The sequence below is a fragment of the Schistocerca cancellata genome, chromosome 8 (genome assembly GCF_023864275.1).
Source record: "Schistocerca cancellata isolate TAMUIC-IGC-003103 chromosome 8, iqSchCanc2.1, whole genome shotgun sequence".
NCBI lineage: Eukaryota > Metazoa > Arthropoda > Insecta > Orthoptera > Acrididae > Schistocerca > Schistocerca cancellata.
In genome coordinates, this window is record NC_064633.1 from 81,565,718 (window position 1) to 81,585,744 (window position 20,027).

Here is a 20,027-nt window from a genome sequence, read left to right on the forward strand (position 1 = left end):
CCCATCGCAAGTTACATTCAAGCCCTTATGACGCTGATCAAACAAGAGGTGGCAAATCAGCTTCAATCGCTTAGTGCCATCTCAGTCGCTTGCGGAAGGTACCTCACCTTAAGTGATACAATGGCGAGTTGTCGCTATTACCAAAGCGCCGCCGCCGCCGACGACGACGACGACGATGATAATCGCGAGGGTCTTTATCAGGGGTAGAAAATAGATCACAAGAACTAAGTATTTCACGTCGGCATTCACCGGAGACTGCCAAAAGCAGCAGTGTCTGGTGCCCACTTTAATAGCACCATTCACACTATTCATTTGCGAGAGCATTTCTTAAATACCGCACCCATTCATAATTTTTTTTATCCTTGACCGCTTTTTTCGAAAGGGCCACGGTGGGAGGGGCTGTTACAAAATTCATTTGCCTCCTGTGAGGATCGAACTCACGACCTCTGGTTTACTAGACCAGCGCTCTGCCACTGAGCTAAGGAGGCGCCCCCTAGCGTGCTTTTCGGGTACTTTGTTCTTACAGACTAGTGAATCGGAGCCCTTCAGCTCGAAACGCACCGCATGAGCGACCATTATTTGCATTTCGTTAGCACAGCTGCTGCTTTCCTACACATCTCACACCATATCGATGTACAAATTAAATTCCAAAACAAATTTATTTCATTTCAGAGTTACTTTCAGCTTCAAATACCGTTCCTCTGATATTCATCCGAAGCTAGGCATCGTCGTAACCCGTTACGTTCATCACGCAAGGCTCACGAGAGGGGCGCATGTTGGATCCGCGTAGACACAAAATTTTGAGGCGCCCAGCGTGGGGCTCGAACCCACGACCCTGAGATTAAGAGTCTCATGCTCTACCGACTGAGCTAGCCGGGCTGTACACAAGGGTTACGAGCCATACAATACTGATTTGACCTGCGACCATCTATTAAAGATTCTTTTGACTACAGCTTATTTCCTGCTGCCACAAATCAGCTACAATCCTATTTAATGAAAAATTGTCTCCGAAAGGCATCAAATCTGCTTGAAATGATACGTGGCTATCAGCACCATTATTCAACACACATGCTCGACTGTGCGCAGACGCCTGTGGCGTAGCCCTTGGGTCCTGAATCAGATGCAGTAGTTGCAACAAAAACTCTCCTGAACGGCACTGTGCCGAAAATTTCGCTACAGATCACCCTTGTGTTGCTTGTGCTTCAGGTAGATGCCGGTTTTGCAGCCAGGAAGCGGACAGCAGCTACTTTCAACTAGTTTTGCAGTACTCAAACAACACACTAAAACAGCATGCATCTTTTGCAGAACAGGAAAAACTCGACCGTGACAGGATTCGAACCTGCAATCTTCGGATCCGAAGTCCGACGCCTTATCCATTAGGCCACACGGTCACTGGCGCAATATGCTTCCCCACACACACCTCATTTTCACCATTTGTACACTTGGCGGAATGAATTTCCCATCTTTGACCCAGTTCTCCATCTCAAATTTTAGTACTAAAAGTGCGACGCTACTTCTTGCTGTGTCCCATCGCAAGTTACATTCAAGCCCTTATGACGCTGATCAAACAAGAGGTGGCAAATCAGCTTCAATCGCTTAGTGCCATCTCAGTCGCTTGCGGAAGGTACCTCACCTTAAGTGATACAATGGCGAGTTGTCGCTATTACCAAAGCGCCGCCGCCGCCGCCGCCGACGACGACGACGACGATGATAATCGCGAGGGTCTTTATCAGGGGTAGAAAATACATCACAAGAACTAAGTATTTCACGTCGGCATTCACCGGAGACTGCCAAAAGCAGCAGTTTTTTTTTTTTTTTTTCCTTTATTGAATTTCAATTCCCCCCGAAGGGGGAAAGCAGCAGTGTCTGGTGCCCACTTTAATAGCACCATTCACACTATTCATTTGCGAGAGCATTTCTTAAATACCGCACCCATTCATAATTTTTTTTTTATCCTTGACCGCTTTTTTCGAAAGGGCCACGGTGGGAGGGGCTGTTACAAAATTCATTTGCCTCCTGTGAGGATCGAACTCACGACCTCTGGTTTACTAGACCAGCGCTCTGCCACTGAGCTAAGGAGGCGCCTCCTAGCGCGCTTTTCGGGTACTTTGTTCTTACAGACTAGTGAATCGGAGCCCTTCAGCTCGAAACGCACCGCATGAGCGACCATTATTTGCATTTCGTTAGCACAGCTGCTGCTTTCCTACACATCTCACACCATATCGATGTACAAATTAAATTCCAAAACAAATTTATTTCATTTCAGAGCTACTTTCAGCTTCAAATACCGTTCCTCTGACATTCATCCGAAGCTAGGCATCGTCGTAACCCGTTACGTTCATCACGCAAGGCTCACGAGAGGGGCGCATGTTGGATCCGCGTAGACACAAAATTTTGAGGCGCCCAGCGTGGGGCTCGAACCCACGACCCTGAGATTAAGAGTCTCATGCTCTACCGACTGAGCTAGCCGGGCTGTACACAAGGGTTACGAGCCATACAATACTGATTTGACCTGCGACCATCTATTGAAGATTCTTTTGACTACAGCTTATTTCCTGCTGCCACAAATCAGCTACAATCCTATTTAATGAAAAATTGTCTCCGAAAGGCATCAAATCTGCTTGAAATGATACGTGGCTATCAGCACCATTATTCAACACACATGCTCGACTGTGCGCAGACGCCTGTGGCGTAGCTCTTGGGTCCTGAATCAGATGCAGTAGTTGCAACAAAAACTCTCCTGAACGGCACTGTGCCGAAAATTTCGCTACAGATCACCCTTGTGTTGCTTGTGCTTCAGGTAGACGCCGGTTTTGCAGCCAGGAAGCGGACAGCAGCTACTTTCAACTAGTTTTGCAGTACTCAAACAACACACTAAAACAGCATGCATCTTTTGCAGAACAGGAAAAACTCGACCGTGACAGGATTCGAACCTGCAATCTTCGGATCCGAAGTCCGACGCCTTATCCATTAGGCCACACGGTCACTGGCGCATTCTGCTTCCCCACACACACCTCATTTTCACCATTTGTACACTTGGCGGAATGAATTTCCCATCTTTGACCCAGTTCTCCATCTCAAATTTTAGTACTAAAAGTGCGACGCTACTTCTTGCTGTGTCCCATCGCAAGTTACATTCAAGCCCTTATGACGCTGATCAAACAAGAGGTGGCAAATCAGCTTCAATCGCTTAGTGCCATCTCAGTCGCTTGCGGAAGGTACCTCACCTTAAGTGATACAATGGCGAGTTGTCGCTATTACCAAAGCGCCGCCGCCGCCGACGACGACGACGACGATGATAATCGCGAGGGTCTTTATCAGGGGTAGAAAATAGATCACAAGAACTAAGTATTTCACGTCGGCATTCACCGGAGACTGCCAAAAGCAGCAGTGTCTGGTGCCCACTTTAATAGCACCATTCACACTATTCATTTGCGAGAGCATTTCTTAAATACCGCACCCATTCATAATTTTTTTTATCCTTGACCGCTTTTTTCGAAAGGGCCACGGTGGGAGGGGCTGTTACAAAATTCATTTGCCTCCTGTGAGGATCGAACTCACGACCTCTGGTTTACTAGACCAGCGCTCTGCCACTGAGCTAAGGAGGCGCCTCCTAGCGCGCTTTTCGGGTACTTTGTTCTTACAGACTAGTGAATCGGAGCCCTTCAGCTCGAAACGCACCGCATGAGCGACCATTATTTGCATTTCGTTAGCACAGCTGCTGCTTTCCTACACATCTCACACCATATCGATGTACAAATTAAATTCCAAAACAAATTTATTTCATTTCAGAGTTACTTTCAGCTTCAAATACCGTTCCTCTGATATTCATCCGAAGCTAGGCATCGTCGTAACCCGTTACGTTCATCACGCAAGGCTCACGAGAGGGGCGCATGTTGGATCCGCGTAGACACAAAATTTTGAGGCGCCCAGCGTGGGGCTCGAACCCACGACCCTGAGATTAAGAGTCTCATGCTCTACCGACTGAGCTAGCCGGGCTGTACACAAGGGTTACGAGCCATACAATACTGATTTGACCTGCGACCATCTATTAAAGATTCTTTTGACTACAGCTTATTTCCTGCTGCCACAAATCAGCTACAATCCTATTTAATGAAAAATTGTCTCCGAAAGGCATCAAATCTGCTTGAAATGATACGTGGCTATCAGCACCATTATTCAACACACATGCTCGACTGTGCGCAGACGCCTGTGGCGTAGCCCTTGGGTCCTGAATCAGATGCAGTAGTTGCAACAAAAACTCTCCTGAACGGCACTGTGCCGAAAATTTCGCTACAGATCACCCTTGTGTTGCTTGTGCTTCAGGTAGACGCCGGTTTTGCAGCCAGGAAGCGGACAGCAGCTACTTTCAACTAGTTTTGCAGTACTCAAACAACACACTAAAACAGCATGCATCTTTTGCAGAACAGGAAAAACTCGACCGTGACGGGATTCGAACCTGCAATCTTCGGATCCGAAGTCCGACGCCTTATCCATTAGGCCACACGGTCACTGGCGCAATATGCTTCCCCACACACACCTCATTTTCACCATTTGTACACTTGGCGGAATGAATTTCCCATCTTTGACCCAGTTCTCCATCTCAAATTTTAGTACTAAAAGTGCGACGCTACTTCTTGCTGTGTCCCATCGCAAGTTACATTCAAGCCCTTATGACGCTGATCAAACAAGAGGTGGCAAATCAGCTTCAATCGCTTAGTGCCATCTCAGTCGCTTGCGGAAGGTACCTCACCTTAAGTGATACAATGGCGAGTTGTCGCTATTACCAAAGCGCCGCCGCCGCCGACGACGACGACGACGATGATAATCGCGAGGGTCTTTATCAGGGGTAGAAAATAGATCACAAGAACTAAGTATTTCACGTCGGCATTCACCGGAGACTGCCAAAAGCAGCAGTGTCTGGTGCCCACTTTAATAGCACCATTCACACTATTCATTTGCGAGAGCATTTCTTAAATACCGCACCCATTCATAATTTTTTTTATCCTTGACCGCTTTTTTCGAAAGGGCCACGGTGGGAGGGGCTGTTACAAAATTCATTTGCCTCCTGTGAGGATCGAACTCACGACCTCTGGTTTACTAGACCAGCGCTCTGCCACTGAGCTAAGGAGGCGCCTCCTAGCGCGCTTTTCGGGTACTTTGTTCTTACAGACTAGTGAATCGGAGCCCTTCAGCTCGAAACGCACCGCATGAGCGACCATTATTTGCATTTCGTTAGCACAGCTGCTGCTTTCCTACACATCTCACACCATATCGATGTACAAATTAAATTCCAAAACAAATTTATTTCATTTCAGAGTTACTTTCAGCTTCAAATACCGTTCCTCTGATATTCATCCGAAGCTAGGCATCGTCGTAACCCGTTACGTTCATCACGCAAGGCTCACGAGAGGGGCGCATGTTGGATCCGCGTAGACACAAAATTTTGAGGCGCCCAGCGTGGGGCTCGAACCCACGACCCTGAGATTAAGAGTCTCATGCTCTACCGACTGAGCTAGCCGGGCTGTACACAAGGGTTACGAGCCATACAATACTGATTTGACCTGCGACCATCTATTAAAGATTCTTTTGACTACAGCTTATTTCCTGCTGCCACAAATCAGCTACAATCCTATTTAATGAAAAATTGTCTCCGAAAGGCATCAAATCTGCTTGAAATGATACGTGGCTATCAGCACCATTATTCAACACACATGCTCGACTGTGCGCAGACGCCTGTGGCGTAGCCCTTGGGTCCTGAATCAGATGCAGTAGTTGCAACAAAAACTCTCCTGAACGGCACTGTGCCGAAAATTTCGCTACAGATCACCCTTGTGTTGCTTGTGCTTCAGGTAGACGCCGGTTTTGCAGCCAGGAAGCGGACAGCAGCTACTTTCAACTAGTTTTGCAGTACTCAAACAACACACTAAAACAGCATGCATCTTTTGCAGAACAGGAAAAACTCGACCGTGACGGGATTCGAACCTGCAATCTTCGGATCCGAAGTCCGACGCCTTATCCATTAGGCCACACGGTCACTGGCGCAATATGCTTCCCCACACACACCTCATTTTCACCATTTGTACACTTGGCGGAATGAATTTCCCATCTTTGACCCAGTTCTCCATCTCAAATTTTAGTACTAAAAGTGCGACGCTACTTCTTGCTGTGTCCCATCGCAAGTTACATTCAAGCCCTTATGACGCTGATCAAACAAGAGGTGGCAAATCAGCTTCAATCGCTTAGTGCCATCTCAGTCGCTTGCGGAAGGTACCTCACCTTAAGTGATACAATGGCGAGTTGTCGCTATTACCAAAGCGCCGCCGCCGCCGCCGCCGACGACGACGACGACGATGATAATCGCGAGGGTCTTTATCAGGGGTAGAAAATACATCACAAGAACTAAGTATTTCACGTCGGCATTCACCGGAGACTGCCAAAAGCAGCAGTTTTTTTTTTTTTTTTTCCTTTATTGAATTTCAATTCCCCCCGAAGGGGGAAAGCAGCAGTGTCTGGTGCCCACTTTAATAGCACCATTCACACTATTCATTTGCGAGAGCATTTCTTAAATACCGCACCCATTCATAATTTTTTTTTTATCCTTGACCGCTTTTTTCGAAAGGGCCACGGTGGGAGGGGCTGTTACAAAATTCATTTGCCTCCTGTGAGGATCGAACTCACGACCTCTGGTTTACTAGACCAGCGCTCTGCCACTGAGCTAAGGAGGCGCCTCCTAGCGCGCTTTTCGGGTACTTTGTTCTTACAGACTAGTGAATCGGAGCCCTTCAGCTCGAAACGCACCGCATGAGCGACCATTATTTGCATTTCGTTAGCACAGCTGCTGCTTTCCTACACATCTCACACCATATCGATGTACAAATTAAATTCCAAAACAAATTTATTTCATTTCAGAGCTACTTTCAGCTTCAAATACCGTTCCTCTGACATTCATCCGAAGCTAGGCATCGTCGTAACCCGTTACGTTCATCACGCAAGGCTCACGAGAGGGGCGCATGTTGGATCCGCGTAGACACAAAATTTTGAGGCGCCCAGCGTGGGGCTCGAACCCACGACCCTGAGATTAAGAGTCTCATGCTCTACCGACTGAGCTAGCCGGGCTGTACACAAGGGTTACGAGCCATACAATACTGATTTGACCTGCGACCATCTATTGAAGATTCTTTTGACTACAGCTTATTTCCTGCTGCCACAAATCAGCTACAATCCTATTTAATGAAAAATTGTCTCCGAAAGGCATCAAATCTGCTTGAAATGATACGTGGCTATCAGCACCATTATTCAACACACATGCTCGACTGTGCGCAGACGCCTGTGGCGTAGCTCTTGGGTCCTGAATCAGATGCAGTAGTTGCAACAAAAACTCTCCTGAACGGCACTGTGCCGAAAATTTCGCTACAGATCACCCTTGTGTTGCTTGTGCTTCAGGTAGACGCCGGTTTTGCAGCCAGGAAGCGGACAGCAGCTACTTTCAACTAGTTTTGCAGTACTCAAACAACACACTAAAACAGCATGCATCTTTTGCAGAACAGGAAAAACTCGACCGTGACAGGATTCGAACCTGCAATCTTCGGATCCGAAGTCCGACGCCTTATCCATTAGGCCACACGGTCACTGGCGCATTCTGCTTCCCCACACACACCTCATTTTCACCATTTGTACACTTGGCGGAATGAATTTCCCATCTTTGACCCAGTTCTCCATCTCAAATTTTAGTACTAAAAGTGCGACGCTACTTCTTGCTGTGTCCCATCGCAAGTTACATTCAAGCCCTTATGACGCTGATCAAACAAGAGGTGGCAAATCAGCTTCAATCGCTTAGTGCCATCTCAGTCGCTTGCGGAAGGTACCTCACCTTAAGTGATACAATGGCGAGTTGTCGCTATTACCAAAGCGCCGCCGCCGCCGACGACGACGACGACGATGATAATCGCGAGGGTCTTTATCAGGGGTAGAAAATAGATCACAAGAACTAAGTATTTCACGTCGGCATTCACCGGAGACTGCCAAAAGCAGCAGTGTCTGGTGCCCACTTTAATAGCACCATTCACACTATTCATTTGCGAGAGCATTTCTTAAATACCGCACCCATTCATAATTTTTTTTATCCTTGACCGCTTTTTTCGAAAGGGCCACGGTGGGAGGGGCTGTTACAAAATTCATTTGCCTCCTGTGAGGATCGAACTCACGACCTCTGGTTTACTAGACCAGCGCTCTGCCACTGAGCTAAGGAGGCGCCTCCTAGCGCGCTTTTCGGGTACTTTGTTCTTACAGACTAGTGAATCGGAGCCCTTCAGCTCGAAACGCACCGCATGAGCGACCATTATTTGCATTTCGTTAGCACAGCTGCTGCTTTCCTACACATCTCACACCATATCGATGTACAAATTAAATTCCAAAACAAATTTATTTCATTTCAGAGTTACTTTCAGCTTCAAATACCGTTCCTCTGATATTCATCCGAAGCTAGGCATCGTCGTAACCCGTTACGTTCATCACGCAAGGCTCACGAGAGGGGCGCATGTTGGATCCGCGTAGACACAAAATTTTGAGGCGCCCAGCGTGGGGCTCGAACCCACGACCCTGAGATTAAGAGTCTCATGCTCTACCGACTGAGCTAGCCGGGCTGTACACAAGGGTTACGAGCCATACAATACTGATTTGACCTGCGACCATCTATTAAAGATTCTTTTGACTACAGCTTATTTCCTGCTGCCACAAATCAGCTACAATCCTATTTAATGAAAAATTGTCTCCGAAAGGCATCAAATCTGCTTGAAATGATACGTGGCTATCAGCACCATTATTCAACACACATGCTCGACTGTGCGCAGACGCCTGTGGCGTAGCCCTTGGGTCCTGAATCAGATGCAGTAGTTGCAACAAAAACTCTCCTGAACGGCACTGTGCCGAAAATTTCGCTACAGATCACCCTTGTGTTGCTTGTGCTTCAGGTAGACGCCGGTTTTGCAGCCAGGAAGCGGACAGCAGCTACTTTCAACTAGTTTTGCAGTACTCAAACAACACACTAAAACAGCATGCATCTTTTGCAGAACAGGAAAAACTCGACCGTGACGGGATTCGAACCTGCAATCTTCGGATCCGAAGTCCGACGCCTTATCCATTAGGCCACACGGTCACTGGCGCAATATGCTTCCCCACACACACCTCATTTTCACCATTTGTACACTTGGCGGAATGAATTTCCCATCTTTGACCCAGTTCTCCATCTCAAATTTTAGTACTAAAAGTGCGACGCTACTTCTTGCTGTGTCCCATCGCAAGTTACATTCAAGCCCTTATGACGCTGATCAAACAAGAGGTGGCAAATCAGCTTCAATCGCTTAGTGCCATCTCAGTCGCTTGCGGAAGGTACCTCACCTTAAGTGATACAATGGCGAGTTGTCGCTATTACCAAAGCGCCGCCGCCGCCGACGACGACGACGACGATGATAATCGCGAGGGTCTTTATCAGGGGTAGAAAATAGATCACAAGAACTAAGTATTTCACGTCGGCATTCACCGGAGACTGCCAAAAGCAGCAGTGTCTGGTGCCCACTTTAATAGCACCATTCACACTATTCATTTGCGAGAGCATTTCTTAAATACCGCACCCATTCATAATTTTTTTTATCCTTGACCGCTTTTTTCGAAAGGGCCACGGTGGGAGGGGCTGTTACAAAATTCATTTGCCTCCTGTGAGGATCGAACTCACGACCTCTGGTTTACTAGACCAGCGCTCTGCCACTGAGCTAAGGAGGCGCCTCCTAGCGCGCTTTTCGGGTACTTTGTTCTTACAGACTAGTGAATCGGAGCCCTTCAGCTCGAAACGCACCGCATGAGCGACCATTATTTGCATTTCGTTAGCACAGCTGCTGCTTTCCTACACATCTCACACCATATCGATGTACAAATTAAATTCCAAAACAAATTTATTTCATTTCAGAGTTACTTTCAGCTTCAAATACCGTTCCTCTGATATTCATCCGAAGCTAGGCATCGTCGTAACCCGTTACGTTCATCACGCAAGGCTCACGAGAGGGGCGCATGTTGGATCCGCGTAGACACAAAATTTTGAGGCGCCCAGCGTGGGGCTCGAACCCACGACCCTGAGATTAAGAGTCTCATGCTCTACCGACTGAGCTAGCCGGGCTGTACACAAGGGTTACGAGCCATACAATACTGATTTGACCTGCGACCATCTATTAAAGATTCTTTTGACTACAGCTTATTTCCTGCTGCCACAAATCAGCTACAATCCTATTTAATGAAAAATTGTCTCCGAAAGGCATCAAATCTGCTTGAAATGATACGTGGCTATCAGCACCATTATTCAACACACATGCTCGACTGTGCGCAGACGCCTGTGGCGTAGCCCTTGGGTCCTGAATCAGATGCAGTAGTTGCAACAAAAACTCTCCTGAACGGCACTGTGCCGAAAATTTCGCTACAGATCACCCTTGTGTTGCTTGTGCTTCAGGTAGACGCCGGTTTTGCAGCCAGGAAGCGGACAGCAGCTACTTTCAACTAGTTTTGCAGTACTCAAACAACACACTAAAACAGCATGCATCTTTTGCAGAACAGGAAAAACTGGACCGTGACAGGATTCGAACCTGCAATCTTCGGATCCGAAGTCCGACGCCTTATCCATTAGGCCACACGGTCACTGGCGCAATCTGCTTCCCCACACACACCTCATTTTCACCATTTGTACACTTGGCGGAATGAATTTCCCATCTTTGACCCAGTTCTCCATCTCAAATTTTAGTACTAAAAGTGCGACGCTACTTCTTGCTGTGTCCCATCGCAAGTTACATTCAAGCCCTTATGACGCTGATCAAACAAGAGGTGGCAAATCAGCTTCAATCGCTTAGTGCCATCTCAGTCGCTTGCGGAAGGTACCTCACCTTAAGTGATACAATGGCGAGTTGTCGCTATTACCAAAGCGCCGCCGCCGCCGACGACGACGATGATAATCGCGAGGGTCTTTATCAGGGGTAGAAAATACATCACAAGAACTAAGTATTTCACGTCGGCATTCACCGGAGACTGCCAAAAGCAGCAGTGTCTGGTGCCCACTTTAATAGCACCATTCACACTATTCATTTGCGAGAGCATTTCTTAAATACCGCACCCATTCATAATTTTTTTTATCCTTGACCGCTTTTTTCGAAAGGGCCACGGTGGGAGGGGCTGTTACAAAATTCATTTGCCTCCTGTGAGGATCGAACTCACGACCTCTGGTTTACTAGACCAGCGCTCTGCCACTGAGCTAAGGAGGCGCCTCCTAGCGCGCTTTTCGGGTACTTTGTTCTTACAGACTAGTCAATCGGAGCCCTTCAGCTCGAAACGCACCGCATGAGCGACCATTATTTGCATTTCGTTAGCACAGCTGCTGCTTTCCTACACATCTCACACCATATCGATGTACAAATTAAATTCCAAAACAAATTTATTTCATTTCAGAGTTACTTTCAGCTTCAAATACCGTTCCTCTGATATTCATCCGAAGCTAGGCATCGTCGTAACCCGTTACGTTCATCACGCAAGGCTCACGAGAGGGGCGCATGTTGGATCCGCGTAGACACAAAATTTTGAGGCGCCCAGCGTGGGGCTCGAACCCACGACCCTGAGATTAAGAGTCTCATGCTCTACCGACTGAGCTAGCCGGGCTGTACACAAGGGTTACGAGCCATACAATACTGATTTGACCTGCGACCATCTATTAAAGATTCTTTTGACTACAGCTTATTTCCTGCTGCCACAAATCAGCTACAATCCTATTTAATGAAAAATTGTCTCCGAAAGGCATCAAATCTGCTTGAAATGATACGTGGCTATCAGCACCATTATTCAACACACATGCTCGACTGTGCGCAGACGCCTGTGGCGTAGCCCTTGGGTCCTGAATCAGATGCAGTAGTTGCAACAAAAACTCTCCTGAACGGCACTGTGCCGAAAATTTCGCTACAGATCACCCTTGTGTTGCTTGTGCTTCAGGTAGACGCCGGTTTTGCAGCCAGGAAGCGGACAGCAGCTACTTTCAACTAGTTTTGCAGTACTCAAACAACACACTAAAACAGCATGCATCTTTTGCAGAACAGGAAAAACTCGACCGTGACAGGATTCGAACCTGCAATCTTCGGATCCGAAGTCCGACGCCTTATCCATTAGGCCACACGGTCACTGGCGCAATATGCTTCCCCACACACACCTCATTTTCACCATTTGTACACTTGGCGGAATGAATTTCCCATCTTTGACCCAGTTCTCCATCTCAAATTTTAGTACTAAAAGTGCGACGCTACTTCTTGCTGTGTCCCATCGCAAGTTACATTCAAGCCCTTATGACGCTGATCAAACAAGAGGTGGCAAATCAGCTTCAATCGCTTAGTGCCATCTCAGTCGCTTGCGGAAGGTACCTCACCTTAAGTGATACAATGGCGAGTTGTCGCTATTACCAAAGCGCCGCCGCCGCCGACGACGACGATGATAATCGCGAGGGTCTTTATCAGGGGTAGAAAATACATCACAAGAACTAAGTATTTCACGTCGGCATTCACCGGAGACTGCCAAAAGCAGCAGTGTCTGGTGCCCACTTTAATAGCACCATTCACACTATTCATTTGCGAGAGCATTTCTTAAATACCGCACCCATTCATAATTTTTTTTATCCTTGACCGCTTTTTTCGAAAGGGCCACGGTGGGAGGGGCTGTTACAAAATTCATTTGCCTCCTGTGAGGATCGAACTCACGACCTCTGGTTTACTAGACCAGCGCTCTGCCACTGAGCTAAGGAGGCGCCTCCTAGCGCGCTTTTCGGGTACTTTGTTCTTACAGACTAGTGAATCGGAGCCCTTCAGCTCGAAACGCACCGCATGAGCGACCATTATTTGCATTTCGTTAGCACAGCTGCTGCTTTCCTACACATCTCACACCATATCGATGTACAAATTAAATTCCAAAACAAATTTATTTCATTTCAGAGTTACTTTCAGCTTCAAATACCGTTCCTCTGATATTCATCCGAAGCTAGGCATCGTCGTAACCCGTTACGTTTATCACGCAAGGCTCACGAGAGGGGCGCATGTTGGATCCGCGTAGACACAAAATTTTGAGGCGCCCAGCGTGGGGCTCGAACCCACGACCCTGAGATTAAGAGTCTCATGCTCTACCGACTGAGCTAGCCGGGCTGTACACAAGGGTTACGAGCCATACAATACTGATTTGACCTGCGACCATCTATTAAAGATTCTTTTGACTACAGCTTATTTCCTGCTGCCACAAATCAGCTACAATCCTATTTAATGAAAAATTGTCTCCGAAAGGCATCAAATCTGCTTGAAATGATACGTGGCTATCAGCACCATTATTCAACACACATGCTCGACTGTGCGCAGACGCCTGTGGCGTAGCCCTTGGGTCCTGAATCAGATGCAGTAGTTGCAACAAAAACTCTCCTGAACGGCACTGTGCCGAAAATTTCGCTACAGATCACCCTTGTGTTGCTTGTGCTTCAGGTAGACGCCGGTTTTGCAGCCAGGAAGCGGACAGCAGCTACTTTCAACTAGTTTTGCAGTACTCAAACAACACACTAAAACAGCATGCATCTTTTGCAGAACAGGAAAAACTCGACCGTGACAGGATTCGAACCTGCAATCTTCGGATCCGAAGTCCGACGCCTTATCCATTAGGCCACACGGTCACTGGCGCAATCTGCTTCCCCACACACACCTCATTTTTACCATTTGTACACTTGGCGGAATGAATTTCCCATCTTTGACCCAGTTCTCCATCTCAAATTTTAGTACTAAAAGTGCGACGCTACTTCTTGCTGTGTCCCATCGCAAGTTACATTCAAGCCCTTATGACGCTGATCAAACAAGAGGTGGCAAATCAGCTTCAATCGCTTAGTGCCATCTCAGTCGCTTGCGGAAGGTACCTCACCTTAAGTGATACAATGGCGAGTTGTCGCTATTACCAAAGCGCCGCCGCCGCCGACGACGACGATGATAATCGCGAGGGTCTTTATCAGGGGTAGAAAATACATCACAAGAACTAAGTATTTCACGTCGGCATTCACCGGAGACTGCCAAAAGCAGCAGTGTCTGGTGCCCACTTTAATAGCACCATTCACACTATTCATTTGCGAGAGCATTTCTTAAATACCGCACCCATTCATAATTTTTTTTATCCTTGACCGCTTTTTTCGAAAGGGCCACGGTGGGAGGGGCTGTTACAAAATTCATTTGCCTCCTGTGAGGATCGAACTCACGACCTCTGGTTTACTAGACCAGCGCTCTGCCACTGAGCTAAGGAGGCGCCTCCTAGCGCGCTTTTCGGGTACTTTGTTCTTACAGACTAGTGAATCGGAGCCCTTCAGCTCGAAACGCACCGCATGAGCGACCATTATTTGCATTTCGTTAGCACAGCTGCTGCTTTCCTACACATCTCACACCATATCGATGTACAAATTAAATTCCAAAACAAATTTATTTCATTTCAGAGTTACTTTCAGCTTCAAATACCGTTCCTCTGATATTCATCCGAAGCTAGGCATCGTCGTAACCCGTTACGTTCATCACGCAAGGCTCACGAGAGGGGCGCATGTTGGATCCGCGTAGACACAAAATTTTGAGGCGCCCAGCGTGGGGCTCGAACCCACGACCCTGAGATTAAGAGTCTCATGCTCTACCGACTGAGCTAGCCGGGCTGTACACAAGGGTTACGAGCCATACAATACTGATTTGACCTGCGACCATCTATTAAAGATTCTTTTGACTACAGCTTATTTCCTGCTGCCACAAATCAGCTACAATCCTATTTAATGAAAAATTGTCTCCGAAAGGCATCAAATCTGCTTGAAATGATACGTGGCTATCAGCACCATTATTCAACACACATGCTCGACTGTGCGCAGACGCCTGTGGCGTAGCCCTTGGGTCCTGAATCAGATGCAGTAGTTGCAACAAAAACTCTCCTGAACGGCACTGTGCCGAAAATTTCGCTACAGATCACCCTTGTGTTGCTTGTGCTTCAGGTAGACGCCGGTTTTGCAGCCAGGAAGCGGACAGCAGCTACTTTCAACTAGTTTTGCAGTACTCAAACAACACACTAAAACAGCATGCATCTTTTGCAGAACAGGAAAAACTCGACCGTGACAGGATTCGAACCTGCAATCTTCGGATCCGAAGTCCGACGCCTTATCCATTAGGCCACACGGTCACTGGCGCAATCTGCTTCCCCACACACACCTCATTTTCACCATTTGTACACTTGGCGGAATGAATTTCCCATCTTTGACCCAGTTCTCCATCTCAAATTTTAGTACTAAAAGTGCGACGCTACTTCTTGCTGTGTCCCATCGCAAGTTACATTCAAGCCCTTATGACGCTGATCAAACAAGAGGTGGCAAATCAGCTTCAATCGCTTAGTGCCATCTCAGTCGCTTGCGGAAGGTACCTCACCTTAAGTGATACAATGGCGAGTTGTCGCTATTACCAAAGCGCCGCCGCCGCCGCCGACGACGATGATAATCGCGAGGGTCTTTATCAGGGGTAGAAAATACATCACAAGAACTAAGTATTTCACGTCGGCATTCACCGGAGACTGCCAAAAGCAGCAGTGTCTGGTGCCCACTTTAATAGCACCATTCACACTATTCATTTGCGAGAGCATTTCTTAAATACCGCACCCATTCATAATTTTTTTTATCCTTGACCGCTTTTTTCGAAAGAGCCACGGTGGGAGGGGCTGTTACAAAATTCATTTGCCTCCTGTGAGGATCGAACTCACGACCTCTGGTTTACTAGACCAGCGCTCTGCCACTGATCTAAGGAGGCGCCTCCTAGCGCGCTTTTCGGGTACTTTGTTCTTACAGACTAGTGAATCGGAGCCCTTCAGCTCGAAACGCACCGCATGAGCGACCATTATTTGCATTTCGTTAGCACAGCTGCTGCTTTCCTACACATCTCACACCATATCGATGTACAAATTAAATTCCAAAACAAATTTATTTCATTTCAGAGTTACTTTCAGCTTCAAATACCGTTCCTCTGATATTCATCCGAAGCTAGGCATCGTCGTAACCCGTTACGTTCATCACGCAAGGCTCACGAGAGGGGCGCATGTTGGATCCGCGTAGACACAAAATTTTGAGGCGCCCAGCGTGGGGCTCGAACCCACGACCCTGAGATTAAGAGTCTCATGCTCTACCGACTGAGCTAGCCGGGCTGTACACAAGGGTTACGAGCCATACAATACTGATTTGACCTGCGACCATTTATTAAAGATTCTTTTGACTACAGCTTATTTCCTGCTGCCACAAATCAGCTACAATCCTATTTAATGAAAAATTGTCTCCGAAAGGCATCAAATCTGCTTGAAATGATACGTGGCTATCAGCACCATTATTCAACACACATGCTCGACTGTGCGCAGACGCCTGTGGCGTAGCCCTTGGGTCCTGAATCAGATGCAGTAGTTGCAACAAAAACTCTCCTGAACGGCACTGTGCCGAAAATTTCGCTACAGATCACCCTTGTGTTGCTTGTGCTTCAGGTAGACGCCGGTTTTGCAGCCAGGAAGCGGACAGCAGCTACTTTCAACTAGTTTTGCAGTACTCAAACAACACACTAAAACAGCATGCATCTTTTGCAGAACAGGAAAAACTCGACCGTGACAGGATTCGAACCTGCAATCTTCGGATCCGAAGTCCGACGCCTTATCCATTAGGCCACACGGTCACTGGCGCAATATGCTTCCCCACACACACCTCATTTTCACCATTTGTACACTTGGCGGAATGAATTTCCCATCTTTGACCCAGTTCTCCATCTCAAATTTTAGTACTAAAAGTGCGACGCTACTTCTTGCTGTGTCCCATCGCAAGTTACATTCAAGCCCTTATGACGCTGATCAAACAAGAGGTGGCAAATCAGCTTCAATCGCTTACTGCCATCTCAGTCGCTTGCGGAAGGTACCTCACCTTAAGTGATACAATGGCGAGTTGTCGCTATTACCAAAGCGCCGCCGCCGCCGCCGACGACGATGATAATCGCGAGGGTCTTTATCAGGGGTAGAAAATACATCACAAGAACTAAGTATTTCACGTCGGCATTCACCGGAGACTGCCAAAAGCAGCAGTGTCTGGTGCCCACTTTAATAGCACCATTCACACTATTCATTTGCGAGAGCATTTCTTAAATACCGCACCCATTCATAATTTTTTTTATCCTTGACCGCTTTTTTCGAAAGAGCCACGGTGGGAGGGGCTGTTACAAAATTCATTTGCCTCCTGTGAGGATCGAACTCACGACCTCTGGTTTACTAGACCAGCGCTCTGCCACTGAGCTAAGGAGGCGCCTCCTAGCGCGCTTTTCGGGTACTTTGTTCTTACAGACTAGTGAATCGGAGCCCTTCAGCTCGAAACGCACCGCATGAGCGACCATTATTTGCATTTCGTTAGCACAGCTGCTGCTTTCCTACACATCTCACACCATATCGATGTACAAATTAAATTCCAAAACAAATTTATTTCATTTCAGAGTTACTTTCAGCTTCAAATACCGTTCCTCTGATATTCATCCGAAGCTAGGCATCGTCGTAACCCGTTACGTTCATCACGCAAGGCTCACGAGAGGGGCGCATGTTGGATCCGCGTAGACACAAAATTTTGAGGCGCCCAGCGTGGGGCTCGAACCCACCACCCTGAGATTAAGAGTCTCATGCTCTACCGACTGAGCTAGCCGGGCTGTACACAAGGGTTACGAGCCATACAATACTGATTTGACCTGCGACCATCTATTAAAGATTCTTTTGACTACAGCTTATTTCCTGCTGCCACAAATCAGCTACAATCCTATTTAATGAAAAATTGTCTCCGAAAGGCATCAAATCTGCTTGAAATGATACGTGGCTATCAGCACCATTATTCAACACACATGCTCGACTGTGCGCAGACGCCTGTGGCGTAGCCCTTGGGTCCTGAATCAGATGCAGTAGTTGCAACAAAAACTCTCCTGAACGGCACTGTGCCGAAAATTTCGCTACAGATCACCCTTGTGTTGCTTGTGCTTCAGGTAGACGCCGGTTTTGCAGCCAGGAAGCGGACAGCAGCTACTTTCAACTAGTTTTGCAGTACTCAAACAACACACTAAAACAGCATGCATCTTTTGCAGAACAGGAAAAACTCGACCGTGACAGGATTCGAACCTGCAATCTTCGGATCCGAAGTCCGACGCCTTATCCATTAGGCCACACGGTCACTGGCGCAATATGCTTCCCCACACACACCTCATTTTCACCATTTGTACACTTGGCGGAATGAATTTCCCATCTTTGACCCAGTTCTCCATCTCAAATTTTAGTACTAAAAGTGCGACGCTACTTCTTGCTGTGTCCCATCGCAAGTTACATTCAAGCCCTTATGACGCTGATCAAACAAGAGGTGGCAAATCAGCTTCAATCGCTTAGTGCCATCTCAGTCGCTTGCGGAAGGTACCTCACCTTAAGTGATACAATGGCGAGTTGTCGCTATTACCAAAGCGCCGCCGCCGCCGCCGCCGCAGACGACGACGACGACGACGATGATAATCGCGAGGGTCTTTATCAGGGGTAGAAAATTCATCACAAGAACTAAGTATTTCACGTCGGCATTCACCGGAGACTGCCAAAAGCAGCAGTGTCTGGTGCCCACTTTAATAGCACCATTCACACTATTCATTTGCGAGAGCATTTCTTAAATACCGCACCCATTCATAATTTTTTTTATCCTTGACCGCTTTTTTCGAAAGGGACACGGTGGGAGGGGCTGTTACAAAATTCATTTGCCTCCTGTGAGGATCGAACTCACGACCTCTGGTTTACTAGACCAGCGCTCTGCCACTGAGCTAAGGAGGCGCCTCCTAGCGCGCTTTTCGGGTACTTTGTTCTTACAGACTAGTGAATCGGAGCCCTTCAGCTCGAAACGCACCGCATGAGCGACCATTATTTGCATTTCGTTAGCACAGCTGCTGCTTTCCTACACATCTCACACCATATCGATGTACAAATTAAATTCCAAAACAAATTTATTTCATTTCAGAGCTACTTTCAGCTTCAAATACCGTTCCTCTGACATTCATCCGAAGCTAGGCATCGTCGTAACCCGTTACGTTCATCACGCAAGGCTCACGAGAGGGGCGCATGTTGGATCCGCGTAGACACAAAATTTTGAGGCGCCCAGCGTGGGGCTCGAACCCACGACCCTGAGATTAAGAGTCTCATGCTCTACCGACTCAGCTAGCCGGGCTGTACACAAGGGTTACGAGCCATACAATACTGATTTGACCTGCGACCATCTATTAAAGATTCTTTTGACTACAGCTTATTTCCTGCTGCCACAAATCAGCTACAATCCTATTTAATGAAAAATTGTCTCCGAAAGGCATCAAATCTGCTTGAAATGATACGTGGCTATCAGCACCATTATTCAACACACATGCTCGACTGTGCGCAGACGCCTGTGGCGTAGCCCTTGGGTCCTGAATCAGATGCAGTAGTTGCAACAAAAACTCTCCTGAACGGCACTGTGCCGAAAATTTCGCTACAGATCACCCTTGTGTTGCTTGTGCTTCAGGTAGACGCCGGTATTGCAGCCAGGAAGCGGACAGCAGCTACTTTCAACTAGTTTTGCAGTACTCAAACAACACACTAAAACAGCATGCATCTTTTGCAGAACAGGAAAAACTCGACCGTGACAGGATTCGAACCTGCAATCTTCGGATCCGAAGTCCGACGCCTTATCCATTAGGCCACACGGTCACTGGCGCAATATGCTTCCCCACACACACCTCATTTTCACCATTTGTACACTTGGCGGAATGAATTTCCCATCTTTGACCCAGTTCTCCATCTCAAATTTTAGTACTAAAAGTGCGACGCTACTTCTTGCTGTGTCCCATCGCAAGTTACATTCAAGCCCTTATGACGCTGATCAAACAAGAGGTGGCAAATCAGCTTCAATCGCT

General features: G+C 47.4%; 39 non-coding genes across 39 annotated transcripts; all 39 read right to left on the bottom strand.

Annotated features, from left to right (window-relative positions):
- Window positions 1–416: 416 nt before the first annotated feature.
- Trnat-agu (transfer RNA threonine (anticodon AGU)) lies at window positions 417–488 on the bottom strand. Its single transcript has one exon. It is a non-coding gene; the product is annotated as a tRNA-Thr (tRNA).
- Window positions 489–806: 318 nt separating this feature from the next.
- On the bottom strand, window positions 807–879 carry Trnak-cuu (transfer RNA lysine (anticodon CUU)). The gene has a single exon. It is a non-coding gene; the product is annotated as a tRNA-Lys (tRNA).
- A 439-nt stretch (window positions 880–1,318) lies between these two features.
- On the bottom strand, window positions 1,319–1,391 carry Trnar-ucg (transfer RNA arginine (anticodon UCG)). Its single transcript has one exon. It is a non-coding gene; the product is annotated as a tRNA-Arg (tRNA).
- Window positions 1,392–2,010: 619 nt separating this feature from the next.
- Window positions 2,011–2,082, bottom strand: Trnat-agu (transfer RNA threonine (anticodon AGU)). Its single transcript has one exon. It is a non-coding gene; the product is annotated as a tRNA-Thr (tRNA).
- A 318-nt stretch (window positions 2,083–2,400) lies between these two features.
- Window positions 2,401–2,473, bottom strand: Trnak-cuu (transfer RNA lysine (anticodon CUU)). Its single transcript has one exon. It is a non-coding gene; the product is annotated as a tRNA-Lys (tRNA).
- Window positions 2,474–2,912: 439 nt separating this feature from the next.
- Window positions 2,913–2,985, bottom strand: Trnar-ucg (transfer RNA arginine (anticodon UCG)). The gene has a single exon. It is a non-coding gene; the product is annotated as a tRNA-Arg (tRNA).
- Window positions 2,986–3,536: 551 nt separating this feature from the next.
- On the bottom strand, window positions 3,537–3,608 carry Trnat-agu (transfer RNA threonine (anticodon AGU)). The gene has a single exon. It is a non-coding gene; the product is annotated as a tRNA-Thr (tRNA).
- Window positions 3,609–3,926: 318 nt separating this feature from the next.
- Window positions 3,927–3,999, bottom strand: Trnak-cuu (transfer RNA lysine (anticodon CUU)). Its single transcript has one exon. It is a non-coding gene; the product is annotated as a tRNA-Lys (tRNA).
- Window positions 4,000–4,438: 439 nt separating this feature from the next.
- Window positions 4,439–4,511, bottom strand: Trnar-ucg (transfer RNA arginine (anticodon UCG)). The gene has a single exon. It is a non-coding gene; the product is annotated as a tRNA-Arg (tRNA).
- Window positions 4,512–5,062: 551 nt separating this feature from the next.
- Window positions 5,063–5,134, bottom strand: Trnat-agu (transfer RNA threonine (anticodon AGU)). Its single transcript has one exon. It is a non-coding gene; the product is annotated as a tRNA-Thr (tRNA).
- Window positions 5,135–5,452: 318 nt separating this feature from the next.
- On the bottom strand, window positions 5,453–5,525 carry Trnak-cuu (transfer RNA lysine (anticodon CUU)). Its single transcript has one exon. It is a non-coding gene; the product is annotated as a tRNA-Lys (tRNA).
- A 439-nt stretch (window positions 5,526–5,964) lies between these two features.
- On the bottom strand, window positions 5,965–6,037 carry Trnar-ucg (transfer RNA arginine (anticodon UCG)). The gene has a single exon. It is a non-coding gene; the product is annotated as a tRNA-Arg (tRNA).
- A 619-nt stretch (window positions 6,038–6,656) lies between these two features.
- Trnat-agu (transfer RNA threonine (anticodon AGU)) lies at window positions 6,657–6,728 on the bottom strand. Its single transcript has one exon. It is a non-coding gene; the product is annotated as a tRNA-Thr (tRNA).
- Window positions 6,729–7,046: 318 nt separating this feature from the next.
- Window positions 7,047–7,119, bottom strand: Trnak-cuu (transfer RNA lysine (anticodon CUU)). The gene has a single exon. It is a non-coding gene; the product is annotated as a tRNA-Lys (tRNA).
- Window positions 7,120–7,558: 439 nt separating this feature from the next.
- Trnar-ucg (transfer RNA arginine (anticodon UCG)) lies at window positions 7,559–7,631 on the bottom strand. The gene has a single exon. It is a non-coding gene; the product is annotated as a tRNA-Arg (tRNA).
- A 551-nt stretch (window positions 7,632–8,182) lies between these two features.
- Trnat-agu (transfer RNA threonine (anticodon AGU)) lies at window positions 8,183–8,254 on the bottom strand. The gene has a single exon. It is a non-coding gene; the product is annotated as a tRNA-Thr (tRNA).
- A 318-nt stretch (window positions 8,255–8,572) lies between these two features.
- On the bottom strand, window positions 8,573–8,645 carry Trnak-cuu (transfer RNA lysine (anticodon CUU)). The gene has a single exon. It is a non-coding gene; the product is annotated as a tRNA-Lys (tRNA).
- Window positions 8,646–9,084: 439 nt separating this feature from the next.
- Window positions 9,085–9,157, bottom strand: Trnar-ucg (transfer RNA arginine (anticodon UCG)). The gene has a single exon. It is a non-coding gene; the product is annotated as a tRNA-Arg (tRNA).
- Window positions 9,158–9,708: 551 nt separating this feature from the next.
- Window positions 9,709–9,780, bottom strand: Trnat-agu (transfer RNA threonine (anticodon AGU)). Its single transcript has one exon. It is a non-coding gene; the product is annotated as a tRNA-Thr (tRNA).
- A 318-nt stretch (window positions 9,781–10,098) lies between these two features.
- Trnak-cuu (transfer RNA lysine (anticodon CUU)) lies at window positions 10,099–10,171 on the bottom strand. The gene has a single exon. It is a non-coding gene; the product is annotated as a tRNA-Lys (tRNA).
- Window positions 10,172–10,610: 439 nt separating this feature from the next.
- On the bottom strand, window positions 10,611–10,683 carry Trnar-ucg (transfer RNA arginine (anticodon UCG)). Its single transcript has one exon. It is a non-coding gene; the product is annotated as a tRNA-Arg (tRNA).
- Window positions 10,684–11,228: 545 nt separating this feature from the next.
- Window positions 11,229–11,300, bottom strand: Trnat-agu (transfer RNA threonine (anticodon AGU)). Its single transcript has one exon. It is a non-coding gene; the product is annotated as a tRNA-Thr (tRNA).
- Window positions 11,301–11,618: 318 nt separating this feature from the next.
- On the bottom strand, window positions 11,619–11,691 carry Trnak-cuu (transfer RNA lysine (anticodon CUU)). Its single transcript has one exon. It is a non-coding gene; the product is annotated as a tRNA-Lys (tRNA).
- Window positions 11,692–12,130: 439 nt separating this feature from the next.
- Window positions 12,131–12,203, bottom strand: Trnar-ucg (transfer RNA arginine (anticodon UCG)). The gene has a single exon. It is a non-coding gene; the product is annotated as a tRNA-Arg (tRNA).
- A 545-nt stretch (window positions 12,204–12,748) lies between these two features.
- Trnat-agu (transfer RNA threonine (anticodon AGU)) lies at window positions 12,749–12,820 on the bottom strand. The gene has a single exon. It is a non-coding gene; the product is annotated as a tRNA-Thr (tRNA).
- A 318-nt stretch (window positions 12,821–13,138) lies between these two features.
- On the bottom strand, window positions 13,139–13,211 carry Trnak-cuu (transfer RNA lysine (anticodon CUU)). The gene has a single exon. It is a non-coding gene; the product is annotated as a tRNA-Lys (tRNA).
- A 439-nt stretch (window positions 13,212–13,650) lies between these two features.
- On the bottom strand, window positions 13,651–13,723 carry Trnar-ucg (transfer RNA arginine (anticodon UCG)). The gene has a single exon. It is a non-coding gene; the product is annotated as a tRNA-Arg (tRNA).
- Window positions 13,724–14,268: 545 nt separating this feature from the next.
- Trnat-agu (transfer RNA threonine (anticodon AGU)) lies at window positions 14,269–14,340 on the bottom strand. Its single transcript has one exon. It is a non-coding gene; the product is annotated as a tRNA-Thr (tRNA).
- Window positions 14,341–14,658: 318 nt separating this feature from the next.
- Trnak-cuu (transfer RNA lysine (anticodon CUU)) lies at window positions 14,659–14,731 on the bottom strand. Its single transcript has one exon. It is a non-coding gene; the product is annotated as a tRNA-Lys (tRNA).
- A 439-nt stretch (window positions 14,732–15,170) lies between these two features.
- On the bottom strand, window positions 15,171–15,243 carry Trnar-ucg (transfer RNA arginine (anticodon UCG)). Its single transcript has one exon. It is a non-coding gene; the product is annotated as a tRNA-Arg (tRNA).
- A 545-nt stretch (window positions 15,244–15,788) lies between these two features.
- Window positions 15,789–15,860, bottom strand: Trnat-agu (transfer RNA threonine (anticodon AGU)). The gene has a single exon. It is a non-coding gene; the product is annotated as a tRNA-Thr (tRNA).
- A 318-nt stretch (window positions 15,861–16,178) lies between these two features.
- On the bottom strand, window positions 16,179–16,251 carry Trnak-cuu (transfer RNA lysine (anticodon CUU)). The gene has a single exon. It is a non-coding gene; the product is annotated as a tRNA-Lys (tRNA).
- A 439-nt stretch (window positions 16,252–16,690) lies between these two features.
- On the bottom strand, window positions 16,691–16,763 carry Trnar-ucg (transfer RNA arginine (anticodon UCG)). The gene has a single exon. It is a non-coding gene; the product is annotated as a tRNA-Arg (tRNA).
- A 545-nt stretch (window positions 16,764–17,308) lies between these two features.
- Trnat-agu (transfer RNA threonine (anticodon AGU)) lies at window positions 17,309–17,380 on the bottom strand. The gene has a single exon. It is a non-coding gene; the product is annotated as a tRNA-Thr (tRNA).
- Window positions 17,381–17,698: 318 nt separating this feature from the next.
- Window positions 17,699–17,771, bottom strand: Trnak-cuu (transfer RNA lysine (anticodon CUU)). Its single transcript has one exon. It is a non-coding gene; the product is annotated as a tRNA-Lys (tRNA).
- Window positions 17,772–18,210: 439 nt separating this feature from the next.
- Window positions 18,211–18,283, bottom strand: Trnar-ucg (transfer RNA arginine (anticodon UCG)). The gene has a single exon. It is a non-coding gene; the product is annotated as a tRNA-Arg (tRNA).
- Window positions 18,284–18,846: 563 nt separating this feature from the next.
- Window positions 18,847–18,918, bottom strand: Trnat-agu (transfer RNA threonine (anticodon AGU)). Its single transcript has one exon. It is a non-coding gene; the product is annotated as a tRNA-Thr (tRNA).
- A 318-nt stretch (window positions 18,919–19,236) lies between these two features.
- On the bottom strand, window positions 19,237–19,309 carry Trnak-cuu (transfer RNA lysine (anticodon CUU)). Its single transcript has one exon. It is a non-coding gene; the product is annotated as a tRNA-Lys (tRNA).
- Window positions 19,310–19,748: 439 nt separating this feature from the next.
- Trnar-ucg (transfer RNA arginine (anticodon UCG)) lies at window positions 19,749–19,821 on the bottom strand. Its single transcript has one exon. It is a non-coding gene; the product is annotated as a tRNA-Arg (tRNA).
- Window positions 19,822–20,027: the final 206 nt, after the last annotated feature.